An 18485-nucleotide genomic window follows, 5' to 3' on the forward strand; every position below is an offset into this window, starting at 1 on the left:
TAGCAAATACAGAGTTTAAAATCCAATTCATTAGCTCTATGAGCCAGCAGCAACCCTTATGATCATTTCAGGTACTGTAGAAAGAATGTAAGTGATTTGGGAAAGAAAATGTCTTGGATTTTAAAATCTATTTGCCACTTCTGCATTAAGCAACAGCTGTTGTCAGAGTTTTAATGCTAACTTGAATCACAGAAGAAAATGTTAAACGAGTGCTTTAAAATTCCAGTAGAATTGGAGTCCAGCTGTACTATGGAATACAAGTTTTCCTGTTCCTTCGCCAGATCAGCTGCTGAGGCTTTTGGAATAACATCCCTATCCGAAGGCCTGAGGCAATGGAACCTTTTCCCTACTACTGCACACAAACATGGGAGCTGTTTCTCTTTCAGATAAAAAGCCAAAACCAAGCAAAAGAATCTGCTGAGTGTCAGTTCATGGGCAGCAGTGCTTTCTGCTCCCAGCAGAGCCAGGAAGGAGCCCCAGAGCTGGGCTGAGCCCTTCTCACGGGGCTGCTGCACAAGCCATGCACTAAACCCAGGCAATCAGCCAGAAACAAACAAAAATATCACATAAAATTGCACAAAGAGCAGTGTGTATGTAGGTAGGAGTGCAAATCCTCGCTGCAAGCCATCCTGAACATTTTGCAGCTCAGGAATCTCGTGCCCTTCTGTCATTCTGCAGGCTTTGCTGCTGGATCTTGTCAGCTCTGGTGTTAACAGATGCTGATTACTCTTCTGCAGATCTTGTCAGACCCTGTTTGTACCCACTGCTCAGCCCTCACACACATTGTACTGGGAAATCATTCGGCCATATGGAAAAATACCACAGACAAGAAAGTGTTAAAAACCAGAAAGCCTTGGGAAAATCTGGCAAGTGGAAACATTTCCACTGTCTTTCTGACTATATGAAATTGCTGTAGCTTGGAACATGCCACAAAGCACATCATAAAACTATTAACACAACCTCTTGACATTTTGATTTCCAGACTCAGTGAGGTATGGTTGTTTTCCCTGCTAAATTCAGCCAGTTTATCTCTGAGTTCACCTCACTTTTCACCTGTAGCTTCCTTCATTCTCTTGCAATAATCCATCTCCACACATTCTTTCTCCCAGTTACTCTCCTCCTCCTTCTGCATCTCTACTATTTGAGGAATCTATTCAGTTTCCTTTGCTGGAACAATTGCTGATTTTTAATGCCTGTCCCTGTGTTCTGTGTGACAAGTCCTCTCTCCCGTGGTGGTCACAGACAGGACCCATGTGCACATGGAACAGTGGCCAGCAGGGGCCTGGAGCCTTTAGCTGTCCATGCCTGGGCTAGGTGAGCACCACACCACGTTTTGTCTCCTGCTGAACATCTTGGAGCCTTCTGGAGAGTGAAAAATATTCATCCTCTTTGGAAGATTTTTGACTATTTTCCCACTTTCAGCATACATAAAAATACTTCTGAAAGCTCCCCTTGGGATTTATTTCTCCAGTTTTATTATAAAAATTTTAAACAAGCACATTCTCAACAGAGAACTAAGACAAATTAGGATGTCCTGCCTTGGTAACCCAAGGAGAATTTCTCATGCCCAGCCCCACAGGGCTCCAGGCCATGGCCAGAACCCCCCGTTTCTGCAAGACCCTGTCCCCAGAGAGCTGCTCTAAGGCAGCAGCACGGCTGGTACATCACTCAGCCACATCAACACCAGTGGCACAGGAACCATTTGCATGTCAAATTCACAAATTAAACATGTGAACAGATGACAAGTGAACATCTTGATTCACACTGTGTTTCTCCTGCTTGTCAGCTCCTGGCAGTTAAGAACAGTCACTCCAAAAAGTGCTAAAAATAACACACAGTCAAGCCCTGCCTTCAAAATCTTTTTTTTCTTCCAATTTTGCTTTGGTATTCTGCTCGACACTGCTAATAATGAAGTTAACGTGGCCCAGAAACCGTTGTTATAATTTTAAATTAATATCAGAAATACATCTGACCCATGAGCAGATGGAAGGGCAGAAGGAGATGCAAACATCCAGCTATGCCATGCTATCAGTCCGGACTGTTTGCTCAGGTGACATCAAGACAGCATAAAGTATAAAAGTACAAAGACTCAAAGATTAATTTGGGATCTGACCCTTGTCAGGGAGAATGCAGATCCACTTGCTCACTCCTAAGATTAAGGAGAGTTTCCTGAAGGCTGTCCCTGTTTCTCTTGTGCCACATGACATGCTGTATGAGGTGTTCTACACCGTGATCTCCCACATTTTCTTTACAGCCTTTTAAAATTTCTCCAGACTATAATGGTTTCCCCACCCCTTCTCCTTGGATAACAGACTCCTTCTTTTGCCACACAGAAAAGACCCCTGTGATCTCCCGTGGTCCATGTCCAGCAGTCTCCTTTTGCCTGCCCACGCACTCGGAGCAGGGAGCCACAGGGGTTGGCCCCTTCTTTCCTTCGCTTTCCAGGGATTTTACAGAGCAGCCCCAGCTTCCTGCCCCGGCTCTGGCTCCTGCAAAGGCTCCCCGGTGTCTCCTGAGCGCATTTCACAGCCGGCACAGCCGCGAGGCACAGCCGGCATCCTGCGGGAGGAAAACCATTCCTCACAGCCAGCGTCACGCTCCGGGACAGCTACACCCAGCAGCTCTGGAATTACCGGCTGTGAAATAAAATTTCCACTGAATTAAGCCCAATTGATGCTCACAATTTTTGATGTAGCTCTAGAGTCTTGACAATTCTGCCACAAAATTCGTGGAACACAGATGAATTGGGAAAAATTCAATCAGATGAAACACTGTGTGCTCAAAAACTACAACTGCTGAAGTCCAAGTCCCCGTCAGTGAAAATTAATAAATGGAAACGTCCTTTCCCAAAAGTGACAAATGATTATTACACTCTGCCTGAGGGAATCCTGATCTTATTGTTCAAGTGAGTAAGCACGAGGCAGATTAACAATGTCTCCTAAACATTAGTTTTGGAGGCTGATTGTAATTCCAACCAGGGAAAGGGGTTATCCCGATGCCGGTTGTGCACTGTCAGTTTCTGAGCAGAATTACCATGCTATTAGTGTTTCTATGTGTAAAATTCTTGTCAAAACAGACTTGTAGTTTTTGGAAGAAAATAAGAGGCAAATACAAAATCATCAAGGGTTTAAATGAAATATCTCCTTGGAGTGAAATATTGTCTAAAATATCACATTTCATACAATGTGTTAAGACACACCCTGCTCTACACATGGCACCTGGTATACCAATTTTATTTAAGATTATGTTTAGCTGACATATTCTAACAGCAAAGGGAAGCTGGTCTGTAATTCTGAAGCTACTGAACATTTCAAGTCCTGCCCAAGAGCAGCAGTATATTTACAGATTTCCAAGTGGTCTTAAGGTGAGCATTTCTGAAATAATACAATAATAGAAATAAATAGCATTGACTAAGTAAGCTGCAGGAGAATATAATGTTATTTCTATTTATGATGAACTGTCCATTAATACAGTAATGAGTAACATAGTAATACAATAACACAGCTGTAAATATTAATTTTATAACTTCAAAATATACAATGAACTAAAAAGGAAGAGATGAATTTACTATGAACAGCATAACAGCCAAAGACTTTTACAGCAAACTTTAAAAGCTGCTGTGGAAGTTGACTTTATAGCAACTATCACATTTATTTCATGCATATTGTTTCTGTGGCATCATCAAGGGAATACGAAATTCACAGTGCCTTTTTTGTTTAATTATGATAATGACAATTTATACCAATGGCATACAGACAAAAGCAAAAGATATCAAGAGACTTTAATCAGAATTTAGTTCTTTACTGATCCTGATATTCCTGCCTCTTTATGCCATAGGTTTATGTTGTATTGGTTAAAAAAGTGGGCAAGATACCACAGATTTAGAGAGAACTGGTGATTGCTGAATGCTAAATTGAGAGATGCATTTTGCAGAAGAAAATTCCCCAATACTTGTAGCAATAATAATAAACAAATCTCATCATTTTAATCACCTTGATTAAAACATAGGATCATCAATCTTGCCAAGACTGCATTTGTATATTTTGATTTTTAGATCATAATTTTTTTTCATGCTGAATGAGGAGATTAAAGTAAGGAATTTCTGCTCTTTAGAGAAGCTGGGTACCTGAGGTGTTTACACCAATAGCTCCAACACCTGCCACAGCACCTCACTGCACACCTCCAAAGCAACTAGGCCGAGACTCACCTGGGTCAAAAGGTTAGTGGGGATGGTGACCCCTGCTGAGCATGACACAGGAAAAGATTAATGTAGCTTTTCCTTACCTACATGAAATTAAAAACTGCAGAGGATAAAGCCTTTACGCTGATCTTTACTGAATGACTACATACAAATTAAATATCCCAACTGACTTGCTCATCTTTGATTTTTTAAAACTGATAAAGAGTTTAGAAACATCTTCTAGGAAAAGGAGATTGCACAAAATATTTTTGGCACCTTGGACAATGCAACTGACCAAAAAGGGATGAACATCACTAGCCAATAAAGAAATTAAACCTCATCTCTATTGCTCCAATTCACCATCTATTTCTAAAAATGGATCCTTATAAATGGCAATAGGATGTAACAGAGCGGCAGAAAAACCGGTCTCAGGAGACCTGAATCTTGCATTGCACTCTGCCTTTTCTTTCCTACAAATTTAACCCTTCCTTGCTTTACTTCTTCCTCTGCACAGTGGAAATGATAGCACTAATCCCTTTTCTTTTGTCAGACATCCTGAAATTTGCTGAGAGTGAAAAGCACCCCAGAGAAGGCAGTGCAGTGAGTTGTGTGCTGGGTGACGTGGTTCTCATGGCACACTGACCCAGCACGGGCCATGTCCGGGGGGACAGGGCACAGACCTTGTCACACACAGCACTTCCACTCTCGCCGCTTTCAGTGGCCTCAGGTTTTCTTTGTGACACCGTTTTCCAAAAGGAAATATGTTTCCTTTTCAACAGAGATACGTTTCTTACCAAGGAAACCACAATGTCACACTTTTCCTGAGCAGACAGGAACACAGCAGCGTATGTCCAACCAGAACTTCACCAGGGTGTTCCTGAGGCCGGTCACAGCCCTGCTCAGGGGATGCTGAACTCCCACTGGGGCCATGGAAAGGGGCACTGCATCTTCAAAGGAAACAGATTTACTTCAGAAAGGGGCAAGAAGTTGAAGAAACATCTGTAAAGACTGATAATAGATTGACTTCCTGAAATTCTTTTACAACTACTGCTTTGAAAAGCAGGAAGTATGGGCAAGAGAAGGAAAGAAAGTTGCAAATAAAGGAAGAAATCTTTCTCACCCCCAGAATTGCCTGGATTGCTGAGTGGCACTGGAGATGGGACTGGAGGTGTCCTTAGTGGGATGTCTCAATCCTGATGACACAAAGAGGCAGCAGTGTGGCTGCTGCCGCCTGCCAGCTCTGCCCCTGGCTGCAGGGTAGCAGGAGGAGTGCTGGTGGCACAGTGCACGTCCCCAGGGCACAGCCCCTTCCCTCACCAGCCCAGCTGGGCTGCAGCAGGGCTGAATAAGCCTTTACCGAGGCACACTCACAGCCAGCCACTGCAGCCCAAGGTGGCTCTGGAAAAATGAACACTGACTGACAAGGAATGCCAACTCTCCAAAGCTATACTGGACCTAAGAGGATGAGGGTCTGTTGATTACGGTATTTCATCCCTAAATATCGAATTTCAGGGTATCAAGTGACAAGATGTATATACAGATGCAGATACACTGTTTCCTCCTCTCTGTATTCATACTTGAATAAATATTATACAAACTTATCAGGTCCCCTCTATAATTTGGTCTTTAAAAAAAAAAATCCAATTCATTCCTCTCAAGATTAATTGCAAATCTTGCAATTTGCTGTGGAAGACAAACTTGGCCAAAATTACCCTCTTGCTTCTCTTTTTTCTAAGGAAATGCAATTTTTCTATTAATAACTGCTGTAGCACAAACCAGACTTTATTCCATGCTGACAGACAAATCTGAGTTAAAAAGGGATCTAAGTTACACTTCCCAATAAATCCTCCAAACAAGCCATTTGACTTTTTTCTCTCCTGTGCTTTACAAAACTTCTCCAACTCCTAAATCTGCACAGCTTCTCTGAATCCTTTGACTGTGCATGCTCTAAATAATCCCAAGTGTTTTCCTCCCAGTGCAGGCAAGCCCTTTGCCATGGGGCCGTGCTGCAGGTGAAGCACAGCTGGTTCCACCTCCCCTGCTCCTCCTGCTGCTCCAGGCAGGCACATTGGAATCCACAACTCCACTGAAGTGAAGCAATTTGTTTTTAACAGTGAGGTTATTAAGGTGCAGCAAAACATCCGTGAAATAAAGCAATCATCCTTCCTTCTCTAGCATAAAACATACCTGTTTTACTCTTCTTCCCTTTCTTTATAAGGAGAATCAATAGTTCTCTATTGGATAAATCCCTGCCCAGCAAACCAGATTGTGTTTCTGCAGACGGTTGATAGCTCAGTCTGACTTAATGGTCTTGAGCCATATTGACTTCCACATTTTAACACAGGAACGCTGCAATAAATACCAAGAACAGTAAAAACATGTGAGATCTTTCTCTGTATCTCTAAATAAAGGAAATTGACAAAATATACTTGAGCAAAGCAGAGATTTATTTGTTTATTTATTTATTTACTGCCATTTTAAACTGTGTGTGTTTCTCCTAAACTCTCTAGAGGCTTTAGCAATACCATTTGGAAAGAACAAAACATTCAACCAAAGATGTTGGCTGCAACCAAGATAGATCTTCCTTCCCCCAAAGAAAAACTGAGATTTTCTCCAAACCTCCTAATGTTTTGTGGGAATAAATAATCTCCTGGTTGTCCCCCACTGAGGGAAGTACATTCCTGGTTCCTGGCCACACGATGTCCTCTGCCGGAGCCTCTGCTCTGCTCCTGGGTGGAACCAGGCCCCAGAACTGCACACCAGGTAAGTTCAACTATTATACTTCTACAGTAGCTCATATTCTTGCATCAGACTGCACCCAGAAAGGAAACAGAAGCCAATATTGCCTATTAAGCAGAGACAGGCTAATAGCAAGGAAAACAATTAGTAACTATTATGCAAATTCTGAATTGGCTTTTCTATTCAGCCATTTTTTGGCATCCATGAAAACGGCTTTTGTTCACACTAATATTTGGGAAAGAGGTTTTATTTATGCAAATACATGCATTTAAAAAAAAAACCCAACCAAATTGCATGTAAATGAGTGTATTTGTGCATCAATTAGTGAATTTGAGTTTTCTCTGCTGCAAATACACATCCATTTCAAATGGTTGCAAATGACTAGTGAGAGGGACAGGAAAACATAAATGAGTTCATTTTCCTGAGCACTTGACAGACACCAAAATGCCCATTGTGGAAGAGATGGGGGAGCTCTACAGATGGATAAAGACAGCAGCACAAAGCAGCATGGTCTACAGAACTGTAATTCTTAGTCAACCTTTTAAGTCTTCTGAAACACAAGAGAACAAATGGTATTCCAAAAAGTCCAAGTTTATTCTGCCTGTGTTCTGCTGGCATGCTAAAAATACTCACTGAAAAGGGCATCAGAGATGTAACTAGACAGATACTTAAAAAGTGACAGTCAATGGAGAACAGATTGCTACTGAGACCAATCCCAGCTTATAGGATTCCTCTTCTATCAGTTAGAAGATACAAAAGGCCAATAAATCAAGGTGTAGCAACAAGCTCACAAATAAATTCCATTAATTTCATTTTTAGCTTTTTCCTGAGGTTTGCATTAAGGGTTGAGAAGGGGAAGCTGCTCCTGGCCTTTGCTCTTCCTGTTTTTGGAGGTGAAGAGCGAGTTCAGAGGTGCCTCGCAAGCCTTGTGCTGCCATCTGAACACAGACTGGGCCAGCTGGTGTGTGAGCAGGGCCCTCCCAGCTGGCTCCCTTCAGAAACACAGCCCTGTCACGGGGCAGCCACCCAGCCGGGGCTGCCACCAGCTCCAGGACAGCCAAAATGCCCCAGGCACCTGGGCCTGTCAAAGGTGATGGCTTAGATGCAACACGGAATTCCCTCCTGGTCCCTCCTCCACTCAGAAGAAACTCCTGAGAGACAGATACTCACTTCACACATTCCTTCCCATGTCCATTGCCTCCAGAAGACTTTGCTCACTTCCACTGGAAGTGCAGGAGTAAGGGTGCAATAATTTTCACATGGTTAAACTGCCCATCAGGTAACAGGCAGCAATCCCAGCTCAGGGTGTGCAGTGCTTAGTCCATGAACACCAAATAATGTATTGAAAACATAAATCTCTATTTTTTTTGGCCTCATTTACATTACTGCTGCATATTGAATAATCTTAAAAAATACCAACAACATATCTCTTGAAAGTTAAACATGGCATTGTTCCATTCTGGTAGTGCATCCCTTAAATTTGGGGTTATGAAATTCAGATTCCTTCTTGCACCAGAATGATTTCACAGAGGTGTTTGTCAGTGCACTGAAATTTCTCTCCCAAACTCAGTCACCAAAGCCCAGTTCTAATCCTGTTCACACAGGGTTAGCAGGTACATGGCACACATCTGACACTGGATAAAGCACATCCATTCCTATGCCTCAGGCAGTGGCATCACTAGCAGTCTCATTTGGGGTGACTACAGCTTTAGAAGGAAGGATCAAAAAACACTTTATGAATTTCCTGCCTACAAAGATTCGGGATTAGGCATGTGAAAGCATTTATTTACTTAAATAAAATACTCTTAATTTTGTAGTCTCTTGCTTTTACACACTGCAATTAGAGCAAAGTAGCTGATTTGCTTCAGCAAATATTCAGGTATTCCTTCAGTATCCCATCCACTGTCTGGGGAGGTTTTTATCCCCTCCAAAATCCCCACATTTCTTTAAACAGGAATATAAAACACACAGTGGATATTTAAAAAAAAAAATTGAAACTGTTCAGGCAATAATATTCTCATCTGATCTTAATAGTGCTGTTTATGCAGCATATATAATTAAAAGCATTTTCAGTATCAGTTTAATTAATCTCAGAAGTTCAGTATTCAAAGAGCAGAGGAAATAAGCTTTTGCTGCTCATTATATATCATGAAATTATATGATGAAGACATCCAATCATAATTATGTGCCACAATAATAATTCTGTGTCAGAGAAGTTCCATGATCTAGAGGAAATAAAAAGGCATGCCTTGAACAGTTTGCCTCAGGGCCTGAAGGGGCGATTGCAGAGCGCCTTGGAATGCTGCTGAAAGGAGAGGAGAAAGCAGGATGGGGCCGGGAGGATCTTGCCACAGGGAGAGCTCACAAATGTGTTCTCCCTGTATCAGCTGGGAGCCAATTCCTACCCCAGGGGCAGGGTAGGGGAGACTGGACACATTAAGGGAGAAAACATTTACACCCAGAAGAGGAGGAAAGTGTGAGCATCAGGAAGCCATTCAGAACTACTCATTGGTTAAGTTATTCCCCAGCTTGTAGTTCACAACTGCTCCAAACCAGAAATCCCTTCATATTCAACAACCCTGTCCTCAAAACCTATTTAAGCTAGAATACCTGAAAGCAGTAAGAGTTACACATCGAAAATCAATGTGTTAATTGATTTTGACAACCACATCTTAACTAGTTGTTCCAACAGCTATGGTGCACTGCTGTACTGCAGCATGTTTACTGTATTAAAAGAGATAAGTGACTAAAACATGCTCCAGCTTTCCATACACTATCTGTATGGTGAAAGGTCAGAGGGGCTGCTGCCAGCTCATCATCACACAGTGCAGTCAACAGAGAGCAAAGAACTCGTGTGTTTTGCTGTAATTATGCACATAGGAAAATCCTGAACACAGGTTACTAATAAAACATGAACTCCTGTAATTATGCCCACACAATAGATAATTATTTTATCTGTCTGCCTCCTGCTAACCACCGTGTGACACCCAGCAGTGTGTACTGCAGAGAGAATCAACCTGATCTGGTTGGATCCCCAACGAGAACTGCACAGAAGCCACTTGCCAGGCTAAGTAATTTAAACTGTCTAATTTTAAGTGTATGCATTTGAGCCAAATGCTCTTCAAGGCCCCTCAGAAATTCTGAGGTAAAATTGTGATGGTAAATGAAATCTTTGAAGCCTACCTGGCTTCAACAGCCAGGGAATCCATCCAGGACTCAGTGTGAATTGACTCTTCCACCAAGGAGCTTGGTGTTGCTATAGGAAGTGAGAACTGTGATTATAAAACCAGAAAAAATGCAAGAGTAATAATGATTGAAAACAAGACAAGAAATCCTACCATTCCAATATATCCATCAATCATCCACCATGCAAAATACCAGCTGAAATAATTGCTTCATCTTAAATCCCAGCTCAGAATACAGAGTATATCTAAGGCCACAGAAAAAACTGCAGCTAAAAAAGCAGCGATAGCTCTTGGAAAAGGGAAGCAAGTGGCTCCTGGACAGCACTGAAGGTCACATGCTGAAAGCTGAGCATTGGAAAGATGTCCCCAGATGAGGTACAGTCAGCCTGGGCTATTTCTCACTGTACAAACCACTGAGCTGAAAAATTTTTCAAATGTAAAAATCAAGATGGGTTACATAGTAAATCATAATGAGAATTATAATGGGTTACACATGCAAGAAGTTGGGCCAGTCAGTAAAAAACACACTGCAGAGGCTGTAATTCTCAGGTGCACAACTTTTGCATCAACCATCAGCAACTTGATCCTTCATTTCTGGTAGGCATCTGTCTCCACTCTAAGCAACTGTTTCTCAAACCACTCCAAGTACTGGTGATAATGGACTACACACACACTGGAACAGCAGCATCCTTATTCTCTAATATTATCCCAAATATGCCATCTCTTTTTCCTCATTGTTCCAGTTACAGCTAACCCTTATAATTTCAGTATTATTCCCTCAGCAAAGGAATAGAACATGCCATTCCTAACAAGCTGGCAGGAAAAACAGCAGAATTCATTCTTTCTTGAAAAGCCACAGTGACTTTTGCTAAAGCAATAGTGACTTTTGCTTAAAATAAACCATTAAGGAAGCAATAATGATCAGATTTTATGAATTCCCACAGAGGTAAAAATCTCTTCAGTTTCTATCCTTTTGTGGGTTTTATGCCAGTTTAACCCAGGTGCTGTAATGGCCTGAAGTGGGGGGGAGCAGATCATTAATGCTCAGCTCCCTGGTGCTAAGCTGCCTCTTACTGTACCCCTAAATTTCATACACTGTTGCCATGAGCACAGTGTGCATATGGTACATTAGATAAATAAAATTAATTAACCTTGGACTTGGGATTCTTAACTTCCTATGCATAGCATTTGGGAAAACTGTTCCTCAGAAGCTCTCTAACCCATTTTTACATCCTCTTGGGCCCTGTGGCTATGCTAACCTACAGGTTCCTTTAGCCCCAGCTTGTTACACCACCTCAATATAAAAATAGCCTTCTGCCGAAACAAATAATGTTATTTTTCACTGCAAAGAAAGCACAGAAAGCATCAGTGTCCCCAGGCAGTCTCCAGGGTGCTAAACGTGCTATTTCAGTTTGGTACTGCATGTACTGTGAACACACTCAGTACTCCCACACGGAGGGCTGTCTGATACATTCTCGTTGGAGACTTCTCCAGGCACCAGGAGCTCTTTCCTTTCCTACCAGGAAATTCCAGGAGTCAGCTAACCAGTACTGGTTAAATAAAGCCTTTGCCCTTGCTGGGCATATGAAGGAGTACTCCCATACTTACCCCCAAAATGTGTGCCTGGGAGCTGTAAATCCCACCTGTTTGTAAGGAATTTTCACCCCTGCACTGCAAGTGACCTCAAATTCCTTTGAGGGGGTCCCAGTATCTTTCCTTCTGCAGAATTTATTGTCTCCTGGGGAACTCCTACACCTCTATGTTATCCTGTCCTGTCAGGGCACTGGAGACGAGCGAGGAAAAGGAGGAAAGCAGAACCTTCCAGCTGGTTACGTGGGCTCTGGAGAGGAAACACGTTCCAGCTGCTGTGGCAGCACACGGAGCTGATTCCCGCTGTGCCAGGCTGCCCTCCCCACTGCACTGGGCACACCCTGCCCAGAACTCCTCTCCACTCACAGTCATGCTGACAGCTCCATTCTGCAACGGTTCATTCGGGCTGTCAGAGAGCTCAGCCACGTGCTCTGTTTGACAGTATTCACTTTCTAGGCCTTATTCATCAGGATTGCATTCCAGTGTCTTACTAAACAGAGAAATCTGAATTCAGGCCCTTTGTGCAGAGAACATGGATAAGCCTGGAAGGAATGACCCTTACGGAAAGCGTGCCTTTTGAAGAGCTGTAATACAGGAAGAACTTCCTGAGCAGGCCAGTGCAGTTCAAGTGTGATGTCAGGGTCATTATTCCAAGTTCTTACCAAAACATCCTGGATCAATGCAGACATAGAAAATGAAAAACCTTTATCAGGAAAGCCTGATGGAGGTCACGGCCTCTTGACTTTTGCCTTATCTACCACTGTTATTTTCTGTTCCACACAAACTGCTGTAACAGTTTTAATTAAGTTTCAGATGCAAATGTTCTCTATTTTAAAACAGAAAATAGGCATAATTGGATGTAAGACTCAGTATTCTCTAAAATCCTTTAACTGATCTTAAGAGAGCTGCAATTTCACCCTTCTTCTGATAGATGACCAGCACTAATGTTAGATTTATACTTGTGAAGAGTACAAGTCAGAGTCAAGGAGAAGCATGACTGCCCCAAACTCTCAGTGCCTCAGGAGGGGACAAGACCAGAGAAACATTTCTTCAGCTACAAACTTCCCATAAAATCTGTCCTTTACAAAAAATGCACCATAGGAAATCTCAGGAGAATAAAGAACAATACTGAAAAGAGATCTAATAATCAGTTACTTATTTTTCACGTGGAAGAGTTCAAAGGGCTGCCAGCACAAGTGTGTTGGTATGCATGAGCTGAGAATTAAAAATAGTAATATAAAAAGTGAATGCTTTTTCTTCCCCTTTCTTTATGCTTTATTTCTCTTCACTAAATGTACTTTGCACATTGTAAGGTAGATATAATATGTGTAGGAGGGATTGTCGAGGTTGCCATGGTTTCTCATTTTTAATGAGCTTTGAGACTTCATAATCCAACCAAATACATTAATAATTACTACATCTATTTTTTCTCCCTTCCCCCCTCCCTCCAAAGCACTCCAAAAATTACTGGTGCTAAAAGTAAAACCAGTGATTTGAGAGACAATAAAACATCAAAGCAGAAGCCCACCCTCAAGGAGTCGGCAAACAAAGGCTTAGGGAGGAAACAGGAGAAAATTACCACCGTGAGTCAGGGATCTGTTCCATGGCCTCCTGTCTCCCTCAACATCTAAAGTCAGCGCAGTATTTTGTTTGGTTGGGTGCAAAAGCTCCCTGAACACGCAGCAAACCAAATGACATCTATGAGAATCAGAAGCTGGTGAAGCACCGAAGGCTGGCTGCACCAGCTCTGGTACTGTTTGCTAACTCTGCTCAAAGTGCAAGGACACACTGAAGTGCCCAGAAGTTTGTGGGCAGCCACCTCCCCCAAACACAGCTCCAGTGCTTGTAGCCTGGATTTGGCAGAGCAGGGGACCAATTGTCTGACTTCAAACCCAAGAATCTGAAGGGGGCAACTCAGGCACTTACAGGCAAAGCCTTTTTTAATTAATTCACTGACTCAAAGTAAACAAGACCAAAGAGGCAAAAAAACCACTACTCATTTAAAAAACAAACAAACAAACAAACAAACAAACAACATCTATTTCCTCCATAAAATGCTTTGCTTTTACACTACTGGATCAAATAAACAGAGGTAAATAAGATTAAATAAGACACTGCCAGCTAAGTGTACAGCTAAAGAGAAAAGTGCTTGATGCTTCAGCAACCATTGAAACACGTTTCATAAGAGAACTTGTTGGCTGAAGCCATTTACTGTCATATCATTTTTGATGGTCTCCTGATACTGATGAAATAGGTCAAGGTGTAGAAGGAATTTAGGCTCTGGGTCTGTGATTAACTTCTAGACCCAAACACATTAGCAGAGGTAGATTGGTTACTTGCTGCCAGTGTTCACCTTACCTTGGGCAGTGGGGAGGAACAGAAATCCTCACCTTCGATTTGAGGTAGGATACGAGTTCTCTATTTTTATAGAGAAGGGAATTCTAGCCTGCAGGAAACCATCCAACTGGTACCTGTGTGCTTACACAGCTCACAAGCAGCCTAACAGCTGGGGCCAAGAGGCCTCAAAAGCATCAGGCACCGCAGGGACAGAGCATGAAACTCCAAGGGCTCCTTGTGGAAATTCCAACATGCAAGGCACTTGTGTGGATAACCATCTCACTTCTGAGAGCTGGACACAAAGACAGTAAAGCACAGACGTGGTAAGAGACTTGCTGAAGGCCACACAGAAAATCTGTGCCAGAGCAGGACACCAAATCAGCTCCCAAATCCCAGAGATTTCTCAGTTGTGGTACTCTATCCACAGACCACTCCTGTCTGTAAGGACAAAAAGGGACACCAGCACTACCTCTGTGTAGGGCAGACAATCGAAACCCTGCTGTGATGTCAGAGATGGGATGAACCTGGGGCTGCACCTGGAAAATTCCAAGGGAATTGGCTGGGAGCTGAACTGCAGCCCTGCTTTGGTGGCTGGAACCAGACTGGAACATGGAGATGGGGCAGCTGGTTCACAGGCAAGCTCTGGACAGCTTCTTCTGAATCAGCAATTCTCCAGTGAAAGAGCTTTTTCTGGCCAAAAATTACTGATATTATCCAAACCTTTATCTTTCTCAGGGACAGGGTAAACCCTGACAAATTTTCTTGAAAAAAAAGTTTTTTTAAAAAAAGGACCCCTAGCACAGAAATGCAATTTGGCTGAAATCTGGAGGAAAAAATTTAACTACTTCTGCAGTATGAATCATCACAAACTCAAACATTGTGAAATAAAGTTTTGGTGCCAACTTCCTGCATGAAGTGTCTGAGGACTCTGATGGACCAGCAGTGCTATTTCCCAATAAACTCTTACAGAATGAAAGAAAATTGCAATCTAAAAATTTCCATCCCACGTTGGAGCATGAATCAGAAGTTGCTGATTTCCCTTGGAAAGGTGGCTAGCATTTCACTGGGAGCTGGGGAGCAGCAGCTCCTCTGAGCAGAGCCTGGCTGGCACTCGGTGCCCAGCACGCTCCGGCCGTGCCCGCAGGAGGAGAAGCTCCCTGCTCTCCCTGCAGGACCCTGCTGAGGCTGCTGGACCCACAGCACAGCTTTGCCCCACGCTGCCAGGACTGAGCAGGGCATGGAACGGCTCCAGTCGCTCCCTTTCTGCATTTGCTCGTACCCTTAACAAGCCATAACCACCCTGTAACATTCCCTGCCACCTGCCTTTTCAAGCCATAATGTTAAAAGATTGCAGAGGACATAAAAATATTAGTGTATTTGGTCTCTTTTTTCTCCCCCCCCAATAATATTTCCACATTTATTTCCATATAATGACTCAAACTTTAAGGAAAAATCAACCTGGTCTGAGGTGATTCTTTAGACACATAAAATATGTGAAAAAGAAAAAACTGCAATGAGCAACAAAAAAGTTTGAGTCATTATACTGTCTATGTTTCACAGCATGATTTTTGATGCTTGTGATTTGTTTCTAAAATTATATCTTGTGTTTTGATTTATGAGAAATACTTTTAAATCCATGAGGTAAAACACCAAAAGAAGTCATTCCTACTGGGGTTGTCCTTGAAGACAAGCTGCTTCTTCACAGGCCCCGCAGGTAACAGATCCTGGCATCTTCCTGCAGCCAGTGGTGGCACAAAGTGAAATTCTTCCTTCACGAGCTCTTACACAATTTCTTGTGCCAAGTACACCACACGACTATTTGTTCTCATCCTTTCTCTGTTACACACAGGAAGGAGCCCACATGGGGGATTTGAACAGCAGCAGGACCAGGACCCACTTCAATAATTCAACTTTTAGCTATTCTTCAAGCTGCATAGCTTTAATAGCTTTTTCATTTGATACTGCTTCATTAAAGGTCATTTTTTGTGTGACATTTGCAGAACTAGTTCTCTAATTATACTGCTCAGCATATGAGAAGCTTTTTCAGGAACAGTTCATTCTCTTTTGCAAAGAGACAAAATTTAATTACAGAGTGGAAAATTTAAATAATGGTTACATAAAAAAAATACTTCTGTAAATCTCTTTTAGTTTAGGCTTTGAATTCTGAAAGGTCAGGCTCTTATAAGGTTTGTAGTTTAGAAAGAGATCATGACTTAATTATAGACCATCATTACGTACTTCAAATTGTTTTAGTGGACATTGTTCATTCTCCTTGGTCACAAATTGTGAATTCTGAAAACTAGAGACTGCCAGTGAGAATAACATAACCATCCCTCAGGGCTGGGTGCTGCACCTGGACATTTTCAGCAGAGTCAGATTAAAACTGAAACAAGGCCTGGCAGCTGCCTCTCCAGAAAACAGCTCATTGCTGAGAGATTGGCAGTGGCTGCAATCACCTGTAACACCGTGCTGCTCTTCCTGAGGAGGAATGAGACTGGATTTGCCCATAGTGAGATACAGAACTCTGTTTCTAAATTTACTTCCTGAAAGCTGCTATGAGTGTTCAACTCCCCTGAGTGCTGGATGCCTTGGAAATCCCAGCCATGGAGGAGACAAGGTTCATCTTAGCTGGGCAGGGCTCCTCACACAGGCTGCAACTCTGGAACTGGAAAAGCCAACGTTTATGTTCCCCTCGTTCACATTTTAACTTTTTCATTCATAAATGTATCAGAAAACTTTCTAATCTCAACCATCACTTTCCTAGAGCCCAGACTAAATTGCAACTGACCCCTCCACCAGCTAAATCCACCTCAGCTTTAAGGATTTCCTCTTCATTTCTGCAGGATGATTAGGCTTTTCCAAAACATGATGTTAGCAAAGGAAATATCTCATATTTTGCCTTACTGGTCATCCATATGCTGCTAAAAGTAACATGTTTTTTCATTTCTCCAAGGCTGCTATGTATTCTTTAATTTTTTTTTCTACTACATGACTATCATATTGCTTTAGTTTCTCTAATTTAGTACACAGTCAGTATTGGAAGGTTGGGGGTTTCTATCCTTCCATCACATAGTTATGACATAAGTTTGTGAAGCTCAGAAATTCAGTTAGCAAGAACATACAACAAAATCTTTCTCTGCTGAATCACAGGATGCTTGGAATACAGAACTCAGAACTGAGGTTGAGCAACTGTTTGTTAACTCAGAGTTATTCAGCAGGAAACTTACCACATGTGCATGAAATGAAACTCCATGTAAGTTTGATTTCTCCCACACAAGGTCAGAAATTGCACCTTTACCTCCAAACCCAGAGGAGAACTGGATGCAATGGGTCTTCTGAGAGGTAGGGGAAGCTGCAAAAACCAGTTAATGAATTTGTAAGCAGACAAATAAGGTCCTTGCAAAGCCAGACTGAGGACAGTCAGCAGGCAGGGGGGCTGTGGCTGAGGGGGTCACTGTGTTCCCAAAGGTAATGCTAAAGCATTTTGTGCTATTTTGTGCTATTTTCTGCTCCTTTCAGCATCTGTGAGCTTTGGGGCCAAGCAGCCTTCAGGAAATCTGCCAGAGTGGCATGTCTGGAAGCCCTTACAGCTAGGAAGGCAGCCTTGGCCCACAACATTTCTGCTTTTCCTGCTTCACAGTGATTTCAGTTCCTCCTTATTTTAACCCCCAAAATAGTTTTGTACTGAATCAATCCCTATACCATTTGGAGCACCCAATGACTTCAGAATAGATAGACAGACTGCAGAGGGCACATTCAACCCCAGCTACAGTTCCTCAAACAATCTGAGAAAAGGCAAAAGGAAAGCTGAGCAGCTTTTTTTCTTTGAAAATGTGTATCGTAACATTGTGCATTATGAGGTTAAATAGATTTCACTATAAAGCAAACAGAGTTCATAAATAAAAGTTCATAAAGTTCATAAAGTTCATAAATAGTTTATACCAAATCCAAGCATCACTTTCAAATGCACATTTCCTAGTTCTGAGCAGTCAGTAACAGCACATCTGCAATGAGTTGGGATTACATTCAGATTTGTGCTCTGTGCACTGAAATTTCTCTTATTATTTTTTATATCAAATTCCTTTTTTGATTGCAAGCTACAATCTACCCAGAGTACTGCCATCTCCTGCAGCACACGCTGCTCTCTCACACATTTTCAACCCAGTGGTTCAATACAAACCCTGTGCTGTTGTCCAGCAGCTGAGTGCACACACCCCACAGACATTGCCCAGGGCCACGCTTGCCAGAAAACCCATTCTGGCCAGGCTGGTGGCACCACCTGTGCCAGGGCCACTTGCCAGGCTCAGCGTGGGCCTGGGAAGGTCTCTGTGACGGTCCCAATGGCAGCTGTCCCACAGCACACCTCCCAGCAGGGCTGGGGGCACTGCCAGGGGCTGCAACAGCTTTGTGCAAAGGCAAGGAAAGCAGCAGTCCCCTGGCTTTTGGTCACCGTG

The 18485-nt window shown here is 42.6% G+C and overlaps 1 long non-coding RNA gene across 1 annotated transcript in view; it reads right to left on the reverse strand.

The window, feature by feature from the left end:
* Positions 1-1452: 1452 nt before the first annotated feature.
* Positions 1453-18485, reverse strand: part of LOC111933261 (uncharacterized) — a 31511-nt gene continuing 14478 nt past the window's right edge. The window contains exons 2-5 of the long non-coding RNA XR_015274490.1: positions 17259-17383; positions 6368-6529; positions 4975-5127; positions 1453-3374 (exon numbers count right to left, since the gene is read on the reverse strand). This is a non-coding gene — a long non-coding RNA (uncharacterized LOC111933261). The remainder of the gene's footprint in view (positions 3375-4974; positions 5128-6367; positions 6530-17258; positions 17384-18485) is intronic.

Source organism: Cyanistes caeruleus, chromosome 10 (genome assembly GCF_971803275.1).
Source record: "Cyanistes caeruleus chromosome 10, bCyaCae1.hap1.1, whole genome shotgun sequence".
Taxonomy (NCBI): domain Eukaryota; kingdom Metazoa; phylum Chordata; class Aves; order Passeriformes; family Paridae; genus Cyanistes; species Cyanistes caeruleus.